General features: G+C 41.0%; 1 protein-coding gene across 1 annotated transcript in view; it reads left to right on the plus strand.

Annotated features, from left to right (window-relative positions):
* HS3ST4 (heparan sulfate-glucosamine 3-sulfotransferase 4) overlaps positions 1-16,667 on the plus strand; it is a 350,347-nt gene that overhangs the window by 105,690 nt on the left and 227,990 nt on the right. The gene's annotated exons all lie outside the window — the stretch shown is intronic.

Consider the following 16,667-nt stretch of genomic DNA (forward strand, 5'->3'; position numbering starts at 1 on the left):
TTAGCACAAGTCTTACATAATCTTTAGAGACAAAAGAGAAACCAATAGAAAGCAAGATTTACATTACCTTGAATTCCGTGACCCAGAGATAACCATTATTCATGTTTTTAGTGTCTGATCTTTCAGACTGTTCTCTGTGAACCATCACCAACAATGTCAATGATACACGCGCGGTGATTACCAATGTGGATGCCTTGGCGGTCCCAGGCAAATTATTCAGATGCTCCAAGTGTGTTTCTTCATCTGTAAAATCGTAATTTTACTTTCTCATATCATTGTTAAGATTGACAGAATTACTGTTTATAATGTTCTTAGACTACAGCCTAACACATATTAAGTGCTTAATATTGACAGGTATATTTTTCCTTGATAATCCATGTAATTAGTATATTTCTGTATCAATATATCTATAGTCATGCCATCCTTTTTAATAAGATAATTACATTACAATAGCAATGTATAACATAATTCTTTTAATCAATTTTATATTGTAGAATATTTCAGATGCTTTTATTATTATTATTATTGGAAAAAAAAACCATGCCCTGAAGTATTGATCTAAGAGAAATCCTTAGGGTTTTGGATTACTGGGTCAAATATATGCACGGCTTTGCACTTTTTTGTGTTTAATTTCCAGTGCTCTTTCTATAACACTTGCCAGAAGTTTCTGGGAATCCTCTGTACCTGTGACTCCATTTAGTTTAGTATTTTTCTTAATGCTGCTTATCTAGTAAGTGGGAAAAATTGTCAAATTTTAATACACATTTCTTTTAAGTCTAGTCAAGTTGAATGTTTAAAATATACCGTTATTAGAAGATGTTTGGCTCTTTTGGTGGGCCTGTCATCACCCACTTAAATCTCTTGTCCATTTTTCATTGCTCGTATTTTCATTTTGTCTCTTTCTTCCTGCCTCTCTCTCCCTCTCTCCCCCTCTTTCTCTCTCTGATGGGAATAACTTTCCTAAGTTCAGGTGCAATATGTATCAGCTGGAAAATGGAAATCTATAAAGGAGAAAATGAAATTTCCTATGAAACTGTACCCTGAAACAGCTTCTATGTGCAGTTTGGTGTCTTAAGTTTCAAGATGTGCCGGTGCTTCTCCCACTTTATTGTGGATTAGGGAGTCTTGGTGGGCTTGTTAAAACACAGATTTCCGAGTCCTGTCCCCAAAATTTATGATTCAGTAGGTTTGGGGCGAGGCCTGAGAATTTGCATTTTGGACAAGTTCTCAGGTAATGCTGATTCTGCTCGTTTGGGGAGCACAGTTTGAGAACCACTGCTGTTATACACAGACCAGGCACCCACAGTGCTCAGTAACTTCCTGTCTTTTGCTCAGTTTATCCCAGACAGTATTCATGTATTTCATGTCATTCTCAGTTTATCACACATAGTATTCATACCACTTTACTATGCACCAGCGTGCCTACGATTCCATTCATTGGGTTGAGGTACCCTGATTTTATTTGATATCAGAGGCATTTAAGTTGTTGCGATTTTACTATTATGGTAGCAGTGCATCAAAAATCCTGGTGCCTGTTTGTCTGAATACTGCATTTGTGCAGACCTTTCTGTAGGACAGTTTCCTCAAAGCAGAATTGCTGGTAAACAGGCAAGCTCATATAAAATTTGACACGTGTCACTGCTTTCCAGAAACATCATACTCAAATTTACTTCTGCTTACTGGTGGTCCTCACACGCTGGTCGAAGACAAAGAGCAATCACATTGTACCAGTCAGAGGAAAGACGAATTGTATTTCATTTTTATTTTAATATAATTTCTTTTGTTTGCAATGTTACACATTTTAAATGTGTTATTGCCATTAACATTTTTTCTCTTGGACATATCATCTTTGCGCATTTTTTCATTCTTACTGTTTTCTAAAAGCTAATCACTTAATCATGGATAGCCTTTAAAGTTGCAAATATCTCCTCATCTATCATATAATTTTATTTGCCTTTTTTGATGTAGAGAAAATTTTAATTTGCCTTATAGTTTCTGTATACTTCTTTTCCTTCATGTTACTTTCCTCTTGGATTTTGTCCTTAGATTAAACTTTTCATAACCTGATATTAGTAGTTTATTCATTTATTTAACACATATTTTTTACACAGAAGCTTTCCAAGGCACTGGGGATAACAGTTAAGAATCCTGCCCTCTTGGGCTTGTACACTAGACAGCAAACAAAGTCATGAAGAACTGATACAGTATTTCTGAAACTGATGACTGCCGTGGAGAAAAACAAATCAGGGAAGGATGACACGAATGTTTACTTAGATTTTCTTCAGTGTATTTTTATAATTTCGTTGTTCAACTTTTCATTCATTTACAAGTCATCCTAGCATGAAGATCTGACATGTGGCTTAAGCCTTTCTTTTATCTAAATTTATTTACCGATTATATTGTTCTTTTCCTACATATTTTGAAATATCTTCAGGGTGCACTAACATATATATTTGGTCGTTTTCTTTTCTGTATTCTGTTCCCTTGATCTACCTCTGTTACGGTCTCAGGAACAATTTTTTTTATCGTTACCTTGTATTTTATTCTCCAAGACTGCAACTTTCCCCCCTTTTCATTCTTCTGCAGTGTTTTTTAGACTATTCTGATCTTCTTATGCTTGCTGGTAAATTTTAGAATCATGTTTTCAAGTTCCAAATAAAACCACTTTGGGATTTTATTCAATGATGTTAAATGTGCAGATTAATGTTAAGAACTTAAAGTCAATTGATACAGTATTGAGTTGTCCCATCTAAGAACCTGGTTTATATGAACAGTATATTCTATTAACTTTATGTTTTCTATCAAAGGGCAGATATTTCTCATCGTGGTTGTATGCATTTTTCTGTATTATTTCAAGGCACTGGACATTTTTGATTGCTGTTGTGAATGTGGTAATTGGGTATTAAATTTTCTAACTGGATATTATTGCCATGGGGGAAGCTAGTGGATTTTAAATTATATACATAATTTAATATATAAAATACATAACAATTTAATGATATATATCGTGTACCTCCTACTGAACAATTATAGTTAAGTTCAGTGAAATCTGGATTTCTAAGTTGTATGGTATGGTCCACAAGTAATAATATAGTTGCCTCTTCCTTTCCGATATCTACCCAATATTGCTTCATCTTCTATTTCCACATTGCCAACGATTTCCAGAATGACGTTAAAAACTGAGACAATTTCCTTTTCCTGTTCTCAACTTGAATGAGACTTCCTCCCTCGTATCATCATTAAATATGATGGAGCAGACATCCCTCAAGCGCTTAATATTTTGCAGGTGATACATTGTGCTGGGTGCTGGAGGGAGGTCAGGGAAGTTTTATGTGCAGATGTTTTCAGCACTCAGTTCATGCTCTTTGGTTCTTTTATGACATGTCTTCCCCACAAGTGAGGTTTTTATTTTAATTTTTAATTCATTCCTTATTTTACTGAGTTTTCTTATCGACCTTTTTTTTTTTTTTTTTTTTTTTTTTGCCTTCTTTCATGAAAGGTAAACGAGGGCTTCATTTCCTTGGTCAGTTTCTGTCAAGAGAACTTCTTTTTCGTTGCTTCCACAACTTGCCTGCATATATAGTTGCCGGGTTACAGCTGCTTCACATCAGAACTGCATACAGTTGGCTCTCCCTGCCTGTGGCTTCTGCATCCTCAGTTGGGGAAAGACTGGGGTGTGCGGAGGGAAGGATCCAGAAAATTCCGAAAGGCAAAATTTGTATGTGCTGCACTGAGTATCGGTGAGGGTTCAGGAACCAATCCCCAGGGTATTAAGGCGTGTGCAGATACGGCTCTATTTTTGCTTTTTCCCTTTGGTACAAAAGGAGCCCTTCCATTTTGTGGTGTTTAGGTTCCTTCTGTTTGTGTTCTCCCTTTTTCTTCTCTCTCTTCCCCCTTTTCCCCTAGAAGGGTGTGAATTCCAGCTTTGTTCACAGGCTGCGGAACCCTGAGTAAGTACCTGACTTAGGTAGGTCTCAGTTTCCTGGACTGTAGAATGCAGCGCGGAAGAGGTCCACCTCATGTGTATGAAGTGAGGACCTGATCTGTGGTCATCGAGTTTCTGTTCCCACTGGTCCTCTGTGCTTCCTCAGGGTTTTGAGTTTCTATTTCGCATCACCGTCATCAACTTGTCTATAGAAACCACCATAAAAGTAATTTCTAATTAGCTTTATCTCCCTTCCTCTTTGTTATGCATTCAGAACGAACTTCAGTTTGTTTTGCTCAACCAGGTGCTGAAATTTCCTGTGTTGTCAGTTCAGCTTTTTACCCCCTTTAATGTTTTAATTCAGCAAGTCGTTATTTCTTTTCTTGAATTAATTCCCTAGTCCTGTCGGCGTTCTCTTTTATTTTTCCCCTCCGTAAATTGCCGTATTATTTTCTCTTGTTTTACAGGGTCTGTGTTTTCTGTGATTTCCTTGAGAGTGAAAAGCAGATGGTATCAAAAATTTCCCGAGCAATTTTCCTTGAAAATAGGACCCTCCTGTGTGTGTTGTGTGTTATGTTTAAATCCTCCTTCAGAGTTACACGTTCTTTTCACAAGCCTCTTGTGGTGGTGGAGGTGGTGTTTGTTCTCTTTTGAATTTATCCTTGACCGTGGACAGTCATGCTCCAGCTTGTCATTTGCCCCAAAATTGCGCAGCATTTTCCCAGGGCTTTGTTCTCTTCGCCTTTATGCCCTCCGGGATCCTTAGCTTCGATCACATACCATGAATGATGACATGAAATAACGTGTTTAACGAGCATCACTCATTGGCTAACGCTTGCCATTGGCATTTAGTACTTGTTAGTTACCATTCTTGGTATCACAGTATTTTCTCAGGCTGTCCTAGGTTGGCACCAGGAGGTCAAGGTGAGATGCCCAGGGGGCTTTGGGGACCAAGACAGTTCAGTCAGCAATTTCTGTGTTTGTTAAAACTTCGGTGCCTGTGTCTGTTCGATTGTTTGATGGCAAAGCAGTGTGACCCAACCAGACCCCTGTTTTGATGCTACTTACTGGTCACTGAATCGGGGCTTTCTATTCTAAGACGGCCCTTATAGGATGCTGTTCAGCTTCCCTGAAATTGCACCTGGCTACTTTCCAGAGAGGAAGTTGTCTGTGGTCTTTTATTTCAGTGTCCCTACATTTGCCATGTACGTCGCTTGTGTTTCCCTAAGTGCTGACAAGTCAAGGGTAACCTTTCTTTAGATTCAGCACTGAGACGAAGTTCCCCGTTTTTGTTGGGTCTCCAGTGAGTTCTTCTGTGTGCATGAGTGAGTGTGTATATGTGTGTGTCCACAACGGAGACAGGACATTAGTCTAATCCTTATGCCTCCCTTTTCCCCACAAGTCCTCCACTCATCCACTGTCAGCTCCCCTGTCAGGGTCACATCCACTGCATCCCCGTGTTAACTGCACACACTTATACATGAGTTATCACACTCGATTTTTTTCATTCTGTATTTTTTAAAATTGAAATACAGTCAGTTACAATGTGTCAGTTTCTGGTGTACAGCACACTGTCCCAGTCATGCATGTACATCCATATATTCATTTTCATATTTTTTTCATTAAAGGTTATTACAAGATATTGAACATAGTTCCCTGTGCGCTACAGAAGAAACTTTTTAAAATCTATTTTTATCTATGGTGGCTAACATTTGTAAATCTCAAACTCCCACATTTATCCCTTCCCACCCCGTGTCCCCAGTAACCATAAGATTGTTTACTATGTCTGCGAGTCTGTTTCTGTTTTGTGGATGAGGTCATAGTATCCTTTTTTTTTTTTTTAGATTCCACATATGAGTGATATCATATGGTCTAACTAGTCCTTTAAATGTTTGTACTCTCCAGCAGTCCATTGAGCTTCTATAGAGTGGAGACTGCTTACTCTTTTTTTTTTAACTGAACTTTTTATTCTGAGACTGTAAATTTCAGTTACTAGACAGTAGTGAGAAACAATAGGGAGGGGTAATAGCTCAGTGGTAGAGCACGTGCTTAGCATACACGAGGTCTGGGTTCAATCCCCAGGACCTCCATTCAAAAAATAAATAAATAAACCCATTTCTCATATGTTAAAAAAGAGAAATAATAGAGAGAAATCACACCTCCTCTCTTACTCAGGTTCCCCCAATGGTAGCATGGTAATATATGCAAAACTATAGAACAATATCCCCACTGGGATGCTGACATCGATGAAATCCATTGATCTTACTCAGATTTCCCCAGTTTCACTTGAACTCATCCATGAGTGTGTGTGTATGTGTACATGTGTTCTGTGCAGTCTACCCCAGGTATGGGTTTGTGAGTCCACAGCCAAGAACCAGCAGCGTTTCCACCACTACAACGATCCCTCACGTTGCCCTTTTATAGCCACACCCATTTTCCTCCACCACCACCCTCCGTATCCCCTAATCCCTGGCAACAGCTGTCCTGTTCTCCATTTCTGGAACTTGGTCATTTCAAGAAGGGTATATAAATGGAATCGTGCTGTATGCAACCTTTTGAGGTTGGCTCTTTTCACTCCACGTAATTCCCAGAGATTCATCCAAGTTGTTGTATGTATCTCTGGTTCATGGCTTTTCATGGCTGAACGGTATTCCACACCATGGATGCCATCCAATTTGTTTAACTGTTCATCTCTTGAAAGACTTCTGGGATGTTTCCAGGTTCAGCTATTAGAAATAAAGCTGCCATGAACATTCATGTACAGGTTTTTGTGTGAACAGAAGTTTCCATTTTTCTGGCATAAATGCCCAAGAGTGCATTCTGAGTTGTTAAGTTTATGAATGTGAAGTTATACGTCATAGTTCTTCATTATCTTTTTTAATGTTTGCAAGATCTATAGTGGCGTCCCTTCTTTCATTTGTGACTTGCATCTTCTCTATTTTAATTTTTGTAGGTTTTCTTGAGTTTTACCAACTTTATTGATTTTTTTTTTCAAAGAATCAGTTTTTCATTTCATTGACTTCTCCATTGTTTTCCTATTTTCAGTTTCCTTGCTTTTTGTTCTTATCTTTATCATTGCTTTCTTCTGGTTGCTTTGGTTTTGTTTTGCTCTTTTTCTAGTTTCTTGAGGTAGGAGCTTACGTTTTTTTTAATTTTTAAAATTTTTAATTTATTTTTATTGTTTTTTTTTTTTAGTGAAAGATTTTAAAGGGTTTATTTAGCAAAGGGAAATTACACTTCCAAGAATGGGAGGCAGGCTGATCTAAAGGAGGAAAAACAGCAGTCTTTGTTTGCCCCTTCTCTCTCTCTTTTTTTTTTTTTTAACATTTTTTATTGAGTTATAGTCATTTTACAATGTTGTGTCAAATTCCAGTGTAGAGCACAGTTTTTCAGTTATACATGAACATACACATATTCACTGTCACATTTTTTTTTTTTTTGCTGTGAACTACCACAAGATCTTGTATACATTTCCCTGTGATATACAGTATAATCTTGTTTCTCTATTCTGCATATGCCTGTCAGTATCTACAAATTTTGAACTCCTGGTCTGTCCCTTCCCACCCTCCTCCCCCTAGGAGCTTACCTTTTTTGGCTTGAGATTTTTCCTTTTTTTCTCAAGTAAACATTTTAATGCTATAGATTTTGCTGATAGCTTTGTGTTAGCTGCAGCCCAGATATTTTGATGTATTTTCATTTTCATTTAGCTATATATAATTTTTATTTCCTTGGAGACTTTCTCTTGGACTCATAACTTACTTAGAAGTGTGTCGTTCATTTTCCAAATGTTTAGAGCTGTTACCTGTTGTCTTCTCTATTATTGCTTTTTAGGTTGATTCCATTGTGGTCAAAAAACTTTGTATGATTTCAACTCTTTAATCTTTGTTGAGATTTACTTTATGTCCCAGAGTATGATCTATCTCGGTGAATGTCCTGTGGTTCTTGAAAAAAAAATATTCTGCTTTGTTGGATGGAATGTTCTATAAATATCCATTGGATCCTGTTGGCTGATTGTGTTCAAGAACTTCTATTCTTTCGCTGATTTTCTGTCTAGTCATCTTATCATTTGCTGAGATGGGGTGTTAATGCTTCCAACTCTAACTGTGGATTTGTCTGTTTCTCCTTTTAGCGCTGTTTTTGTTTCATTTTTTTTTTCAGGCTCTGTTGTTTGGTGAGCACACATTTAGGATCATTCTTTTACTCATTTTTACATTTCTAATACAGTGCCCACGTGTAATAGAGGCTTTCAGCAAATATTCCCTGAACAATTTAGCAGGTTAAAAATTAAATAAGTACATAAGTGAAGGATGGAAAATGCTTCACTTTCTCAAGCTGTGATTTGTTTCTCCCTTGGTAGTATAAATTATGCATCATATAGTTTTCAATTAAATCTTATTCCTCATTTATGGTTTCTAATGTTGAATCAAAAATTGTTAAGTTTGAGAAGGATCAAAACTTCACTGGAAAAGCATGGACTTTCGGGTGAGACAGAGTTGATTTTAAATATCCACTATGTGATCAGACAGATAATTTAGCCTCTTTGATTTTCAGCTTCTTAATTGAAAAATGAAAATAATGGCACTGTGTCAATTGGGAACCTGTTGGTGACAACTGACAGAACTGCTGGCTTAAAGAACAACAAAAATTGGTTTATTGTATAGAAAATTTCAGAAGTAACTCATTCCAGATACAGCCTGATCCAGTCAGAAGTTCCTTTTCTCATCAGGAAATCTAGCTGTATTTTTTGTGATTCTCTGTAATTTTGGCCTTCTGTGACAGTTTTATCCTTGGAGTGGCTTCCCTCAGAGAAGCCTAAATAACTCCCATTGTTCCAGACATCACAGGTTCTCACCTTTCCACCACAGTTTACATAGACAGGGTGAACATCTTGGGCGAGGAATTCCTACAGGAATTTCGATAATCTGACCTCACCTACCTCGCTAAGCTCATCTCCCATCATGTCCTACAGTAATTCCTATAGGAAATTCTTCCTTATAAGTACTCCAGACATTTTATTGCTTCTCATTGGCTGTTACTGAATCACATGACCTTCTCTGAACCAATCATCATGACTAATAAGATGGCGCTAAGGGCAGTGTCAGTCCTGGTTAAACCACTTGGCTGAAAATTGGGATCTCTCTTGGTCTAAGGGGGAAATGGATGCAGGGGAGGCAGACAATATATGTCTATTAGAGTTGCCAGTATTTCAAGGTTGCTATGAGGATTAGAAATAATATGCAAAGGGTACCCTTTGTACTGCCTGGTGTTATTCATTGTATATTAAATAACACTTGATATTATGATGATGGTGATGGTTAGTAATGTTAGTAAATGTCTACAGAAAGTTCTTAGAAGGACAACATTGTAGGGATGCCTGCAAGAAAAGCTGAGTCCCAACACTGTTTTAATAAAACAAGACACTAACTCCTGAGTTCTAACAACAGTGACTCTTAAATGCCTTGCTGTCTGTGTTCTAACCTCCTTCAGACCTTCCTCCATGTTGTCTCCACAAATGCCCAACCGATAAATCCGATCAAATCACTCTCCGGCTCAAATCTCCAGATGACTCTTATTGTCCCTAGCAGTGCTTTTCAGACTTTGGTTGAGTATAAGTCACGTGGAGTATTTTTTAAATTCAGATTTTGATTTGGTCACTCATAACAAGCTCCCAGGTGCTGCTGGTGCTGCTGCTGCTGCTCTGAGGATGCATTTTGAGAAGCTAGGTCTGGAGGGCAAAGAGCAAACCCTGTGGGGCAAAGACTGTCAATAATCTGACCTCCCCTACCTTGCTAAGCCCATCTCCCATCATGTCCCTACCTGTACCACACGCTGGCAGCCTTGCCTGTATGCCGCAAGTATTTGCATCCCATTGACCTTTTACTTTGCTCTTCCTTTTTTCTAGAGACTGCATCCCTCTGCCATCTTCCTTCCCAAGTCGTCTTATTGGCTAATAATCTTCCAGTTGTTTGTTGGAAAGTTTGGCATGCTTTTCTGTGTCCAGTTATGAGCTCTCCCCATAGATTCTTCTTGTCTCTCTCCTCTTGTAGAAATATAGGGTATTTCACATCAAGCACAAGTTCACATGGCGAGTAAGAGGTGGGCAAAGACTCCAATGGCTACACATGAACCACCCTGTTACCCATCTTTCTGGCATTTGCCGCGAGATCTGGTTTGTAGCAGGAGTGCAGTGGGTGATTGTGGAGGGAATGAATGCATTTGACACGAGTGCTGGCATCGCTGTGCCTTACCCAGGTAATGGAGCCACAGATTCAGGAAGGTAAGAGATAGATAGAGGTGTGTCCTCACGGTAGAGTCAGTGCAGGAAGCGAATCTGCACCACGTTGCCGGTTTCACTGCTGTGGATTGGGAAAGGAGAAACACTTCTGTGTTTCCCCGTGGCTGAAGCATGAATTCCACCCAAGCAAGGCTATCCAGAGTTGGTGGGGCCCACCATATGCAGTTTTAGGAAGGCCCTCTTGAAGCAAGATGAAAATTAAAATATGTTTCAAATTGAAAAAAATAAAAGACCCTCTGAACATGCTGTAGGGTTCCTCCCAAGGTCTTGGATTGGCCCCAAGCATGTGAGGGGCCAACTGAAGCTTCATGTTCATCACCTTCAAGGTAAAATTGCCTCTGTGCCCAAGGATTTTCCCATAATCTGCTTCCTTCCTATCACACTCAACTCATCCCTTTACACCTCGTATCTCCAACCTTCTACCCTGCTCCAGGCCTGTGGGACTTCCTGCTACTGCCTGAATTTACTAGACTAGTGGTTTTCAATGTCCACTTGACCCAGAGTCCCCTTTTTATAAAAAAAAAATTTTTTGTAAGACCTTCTGAAGTGAAATTCATAGGAAATATAACCAATCCACATGCATAATAAAAAAATCAATATGATCTAATTGTAATATAAAGGAGAAATTAAAAAGAAAGGGATTTATTATAAAATAAGGTACATACAACTGTGTAAATGCTTGGTCCTGACTAAACCAAAGGACTAAGTATGTACCTGTGAGTTACTGCCATCCCCTTTCGCTTCCTCCCTTGCCCTGCAGAGTTTGGTGCTTTTAATGTTGGGAACCATTCCATGAGACCATTTCCGACTCTGGCCTTGGCATTACCCTATACCTTCTCTCTGTACTGCCTTCTCCCCTCTCCACTGTCCTATCTTTAAAAATTCTCCAGAATCAAGGATCAGACGGTGACCCTCATCTCACCCCTTCCAGAAGCTTCCATTGACAGCTGACTGCTCCAGTGACGATCAATACCATTGCCATCTGTACCTCCGACATCCGTCCAGACTTGTGGTTTGCCCTGGCTGCCCGCCCCCCATTCCTGCTGATGTCCGATCTGATTAATATTATTAATCATTTATGTCCAAAGTTAGGGAAAGTGGCAGAAGTACAAGACTTTGGGCAGAGGTAAGGCTCTGTTTACGATGCCAGAGGGAAGGACACGAGGGTGAGGAGGGGAAGGAAGAGGATGCATCTGTCTTCTGTTGATGTCAGAGTCTGTGAAAGCTCCTTCTTTGAATCTCAGCACCTTCTCTTATCCACGATGTGACCTTGGGCAGGTTACTTAACCTTCCTGCACCCCAGTTTTCTCCTCTGCAAAGTGAGATTAATAATGGTACCTACCACATAGGGATGTGGAGAGGATGAAGTGAGTGATGCTTGCAACGTGCTCACACAGGGACTGGCGCTGAGACGGGACTTGAGATGGCAGTAATTTCAGAACATTCAGATCCCCGGATTCCTGGCTAGACTAGTACAGGGGTTGGCAAACTTTTTCTGTAAAGGGCCAGACAGTAAATAGTTTAGGCTTTGCTAGTGTCATACAGGATCGGCTACGTCTACTCAACTCTGCTGTTGTGGCATGAAAGGAGCTATAGACAATATGTAAATAAGTGGGGGTGTGTTTCAATAGAACTTTATTTACAAAGATAGGCAGCAGGGTGGATTTGGTCCATGGGCTGTAATTTTTCCCCATCCCTGTACTAAAGGATGGGTGAACAGGATGGTCTGCACCCAGAGTAGGGGCAGTGTCACATAGCAGTTAGAAGCCTGGGCTATGTATCTATGTCTTTTATTTTTCTTTTAATAAAAATAGGATTTTTAAGATCTGTTCTGCACCCTGTTTTCTTTTTATTTATCAACATACAGAGAGCATATTGTAAATAAATGAATGTATTTATACATGTTCATTTATTATTTATTTATTCAAGTATAGTCAGTTTACAATGTTATGTTAATTTCTGGTGTACAGCATAGTGATTCAGTTATACATATATAGATAATTATTTCTTTTCATATTTTTTGCATTATAGGCTATTACAGGATATTGAATATAGTTCCCTGGGCTATACTGTAGGACCTTGTTGTTTATCTATTTGATATATAGTAGTTAGTATCTGCAAATCTCAGACTTCCAATTTATTCCTCCCCTCCTCCCCCTTTTGGTAACCGTAAGTTTATTTTCTATGCCTGTGAGTCTGTTTCCATTTTGTAAATAAGCTCATTTGCATCGTATTTTTTAGATTCCACATATAAGTGATATCAGATGGTATTTTTCTTCCTCTTTCTAACTTACTTCACTTAATTTCTAGGTCCATCCATGTTGCCACAAATGGTATGATTTCATTCTTTTTTATGGCTGAGTAGTATTCCATTGTATAAATATCCCACAGCTTCTTTATCCAGTCATCTGTTGATGGACATTTAGGTTGCTTCCATGTCTTGGTATTGTAAATAGTGCTGCTGTGAACATTGGGGTGCATGTATCTTTTCAACTTTAAATTTCTTCCGGATAGCATATTCATTTTTATTGCCTCCACTAGTAATTTATTATACATGGATGAACCATCATTTATTTAGTACTTCCTCTGCTGCTGGAGATATAGCTCCAGTTTTGCTTATTGTGGTTTATAATTATGTATTTGTGATATTATTTATTTAATGTTTTTCTCCTGTGAGACTGTCTTGGTGCCCGAAGGCTGGAATGAGCGTGTACCGTGTAGCTCCTGCCGGAACTTGGGAGCCATAAATCCCTTGCTTTAGTGCTCACTGCCATCTTGGGGAAGTCAGTGGCCAAAATTTCTTCACCAGTGAAATGTGGATTTCCCAGAGTGCTGTGGGGGACACACGACTTAATGTTTATAGAAGACCGTGGAAACTGCCGAGTACCTGCTCTACTAGAAGAAAGCATATCTAGAGTGGCAGGCACCTTGTTCCTGCATGTGGAGGAGGAGCGGGGAGCGAGGCTGGTGGTGTTCCCAGATTCTTACTGTCACTTTAATAACAACAAGCTGCTTTCTTGGGAAGATGTTTGTAATTCAGGCCCCAGTTTCTTCTTGACATTTAGTCCTATTGCTGCTCTGCTGAAAAAGGATTCCTAGAAATTTGTACCAATGGCCGTATTTGTGCCCTTGACTCCTTTAGCCCAGGAGGATGTTCAGAGGATGCGCTTACACATTGTCTTTTCTGCTTCCTGATTTCCCTCAGGGCTTAGGTTTCCAAAATTCAAAGGCCTAAACTTCTGAAAGCCAAAAGCAAGAGAAAGACTCCCTACTTCTGTTTAGCCTCCCCTTGGTAATGACTGTTGTCTGTCTACACAGAGGAGGCGCTACAGGTAAAAGGAAGAATACAGGAATGGGGTGTGTATCTCATTACACGACTCTTCCCAGTCTTAATTTTCCTTTAATCATTTGGGATGACTTAGTATGTATTGGATTTGTAAGACTTCCAGGAAATCTTTTCCAAAGGTTACTATACATTTACTTGTTTTTGCCTTTTTAAATCAGAAAATAGTAAAATTTATATACAATCTAGAAAACAGTGGAACACTGGAGTAGAGTGGGCTCCAGTCCATTTGGGAGGGAGTGTGTGGACTGAGCTAGCACCGTACTCGGCAATAGAGTGCGGGCAGCCTGGTGCTGTCCTGGCAGCGCTGGGAGAATCAGTGCTGAGTGGAGAGTCCAACTCATTGAGTCTGGGGCTGGGAGGGCCCTGGCTAAGCCACCCGTCCCTGCATGGCAGGTACAGTAACAGAGGGGCCTGCGGAGGTGGTGGCCTGGCTCAGACAGTCTCAGGATGCTTTCAGGGAGAGCCAAGACCTGGCCTGGATACTCTGTGAGCAAATCCAGCCTTCCCATGTCCTATCCATGGCCCCCCAGTAGAGCCAACGTGGGACACTGCCAACTCATCCGCCTTCCCAGTTGCCACATGAGGATCTTGTATATAGATCATACTGTCCATGCCCCAGGCCCTAATGGCCAGCGGTAGAACAGACTGAAGACTTTGATCTGCTGTGCCATGGAGGGGACTGCCAGGTGATACGTGGTACCCAGGCATCTGTGAGCTCAGCACCTGTTCCTTGTGTTTGATGTCTCACACCTGGATAAGTGTTATGCATTAAGTTGTGCACCCCCCCCCCAAAGATACGTTGAGTTCCTAACCCCTGGAACATGTGAATATGATCTTGTTTGGAAATAAGGTCTTTGCGGATGTCATCAAGTTAAGACGAGGTTGTACTGGATCAGGGTGAACCCTAATTCAGGGACTGGTGTCCTTATAAATTTGGAGACAGATGCACAGAGAGAGAAAGGCCTCGAAGACACACAGTCAGAAGAGACACACAGGAAGAATGCTTTGTGAGATTAGAGTGGTGCAGCCAGAAGCCAAGGAATGCTGGCGACCAAGAGAAGCCAGGAATTTGGAAAGGAAGCATTCCTCCCCTAGAGCCTTCAGAGAGAACCTGGCTCTGCTGACATATTGATTTTGGACCATTAGCCTCCAGCACTGTGAGAGAAGAAATTTCTGTTGTTTTAAGCCACCAAGGTTTGTGGGACTTTGTTATGGCAACTCTAAGAAGCTGATGCAGTGAGGTTCTTGTAATTCTACAGGCAATGCAATAGTTTGTGACGGTGATGGAGTAGACACTGCTTCTGAATGTCTGTAGGACAAGGAAAAGTTGAGAGTCCAAGCATCTAAGATCTTGGTTGCCTGGTGGGAGCTGCAATATGTGTTGCTTTCGGCCACAACCCACTAGAAGAGGCCACCCAACTCCTTTGTCAGTTCCTCGTCATGACTCATGATGTCCCAGACCTCTTGGCCTTTAGGGAGCTCTCAAGAGCACGCTGTGTGCCGGACCACTGTGAAGGGAGGGACTGTCGTAGGTGTGAGCTGTGTTGACCTTCTTCAGGTTCTGCAGGTCCCGGATTAAGATGGTATAGTCTCGCTTGAGGGTGAAGTAGGAGCTAAGATCATCATTCAGAGGGATGGGAAGTGAAGCAGGGGACATGCGGAAATTGGAAGATAATAGGCAAAAAACTGTCACTGAGGCGAGTGGAAACACAAGTCGCTCAGAGAATTGTAGCGGGATTCCTGGGCTGTGCCAAGGGTCCAGTTAGGGCTGGTGATCACAAATGTATTGTGAAAGCATTCTGCCCGGTTGTGTAGTTTTTCTCTAGCAATTCTCAGATGCTCAGGAGTGGACAACACGTCTCAGTTTGCCAGGGCTGCCAGAGCAAAGTACTGTAGGCTGGGTGGCTTAAATATCAGACGTTTGTTTCTCATAGTCCTGGAGCTGGAAGTTCGAGGTCAAGGCCTCTCCTTGACTTGTAGGTAAATATCTCCTCTCCGTCTCACTGAGTCTTTGTTTTGTATGTATGTCCTTTTAAGGACACCGGTCATGTTAGATTGCGTCCACCCCAACGACCCCACTTTAATGACCTCTTTCAAGACCTTACCTGCAAATACAGTTACATTCTGAAGTCCTGGGGGTTAGGGCTTCAGCACAGGAATTTGGGGAGAGGGGAGGTGGTGGAAGACAATTCAGCCCATAGCACATGGAAACGAGGCTGGGAGTGTTGTCCTGGTGAGCGTAGGGCAATGAGGAAGGGAGGGCGTGGCCAGAATGTGATCAAGGAAATTGCAAAAATAAGGACTAAGGACCATGGAACTAGAGCGAGAAATGAAGGTGCGGGGAGGACACTGAAAGGAAGAGAAGGTGGTATTGGAGCCAGTGACAAGACGTCCTGGTGGGGCCAGCGAGGGTCATGGAGGGTGTGGTTGAGTCGGTGGGTTGGAGGGGTCCGGAAGCTTTGGTTGTGGAGTGGAGTGATTATGTTAGTGATTTCAGCGGTGATTTTAATGCCTTCCTTAGCATATCATTTTTATGAGCCATTTATCTCTTTATGAAGCATAGACATGCTTGCCCTTTTCAAGCCTTCCAGAATATGCGTTCTTTGAGACAGTGATGACCCACCGCCTGAGCTCCAGCATTAGCGAGATCTGCATCTGTTGTGATGCCTTTATTGGGTAACAGGAGGTCGTTCCAACGAGGCTCAGGAAAAGCGAAAGGGAGATTTATTATAAGGACTCAAAGGTATAGAACGGAACTTAATAAGAAATAGAGCCAGACCTCTCGGGGGGCTAGAATCAGAAATTGGAAACTTGACAGGAACGGGGGACCAGAATCAAGAATCAGAAAGCCACCAGGGTCCAAGGTAGCTCCTCTCTCAGCCTCTTTCTTGGAGCCACCAGGTCTTTTCTGTGTGTCAGCCACACAGAGAGCCACGCAGCCCTCCAGACGGGCTTTCTCTTGTCACGGGAGTGTGGGATCAGCCCCAGAGTTTGTGTGCCATCCGTTCAAACAGTCAGCAGAGAGTTACTATCATCCATGCCCTGATCCCGCAACACAGGTGTCTAGGACAGATGCAGGCATCATTCAGGTGGAGTCGGGC

The sequence above is a fragment of the Vicugna pacos genome, chromosome 18, assembly GCF_048564905.1.
Source record: "Vicugna pacos chromosome 18, VicPac4, whole genome shotgun sequence".
Lineage (NCBI taxonomy): Eukaryota > Metazoa > Chordata > Mammalia > Artiodactyla > Camelidae > Vicugna > Vicugna pacos.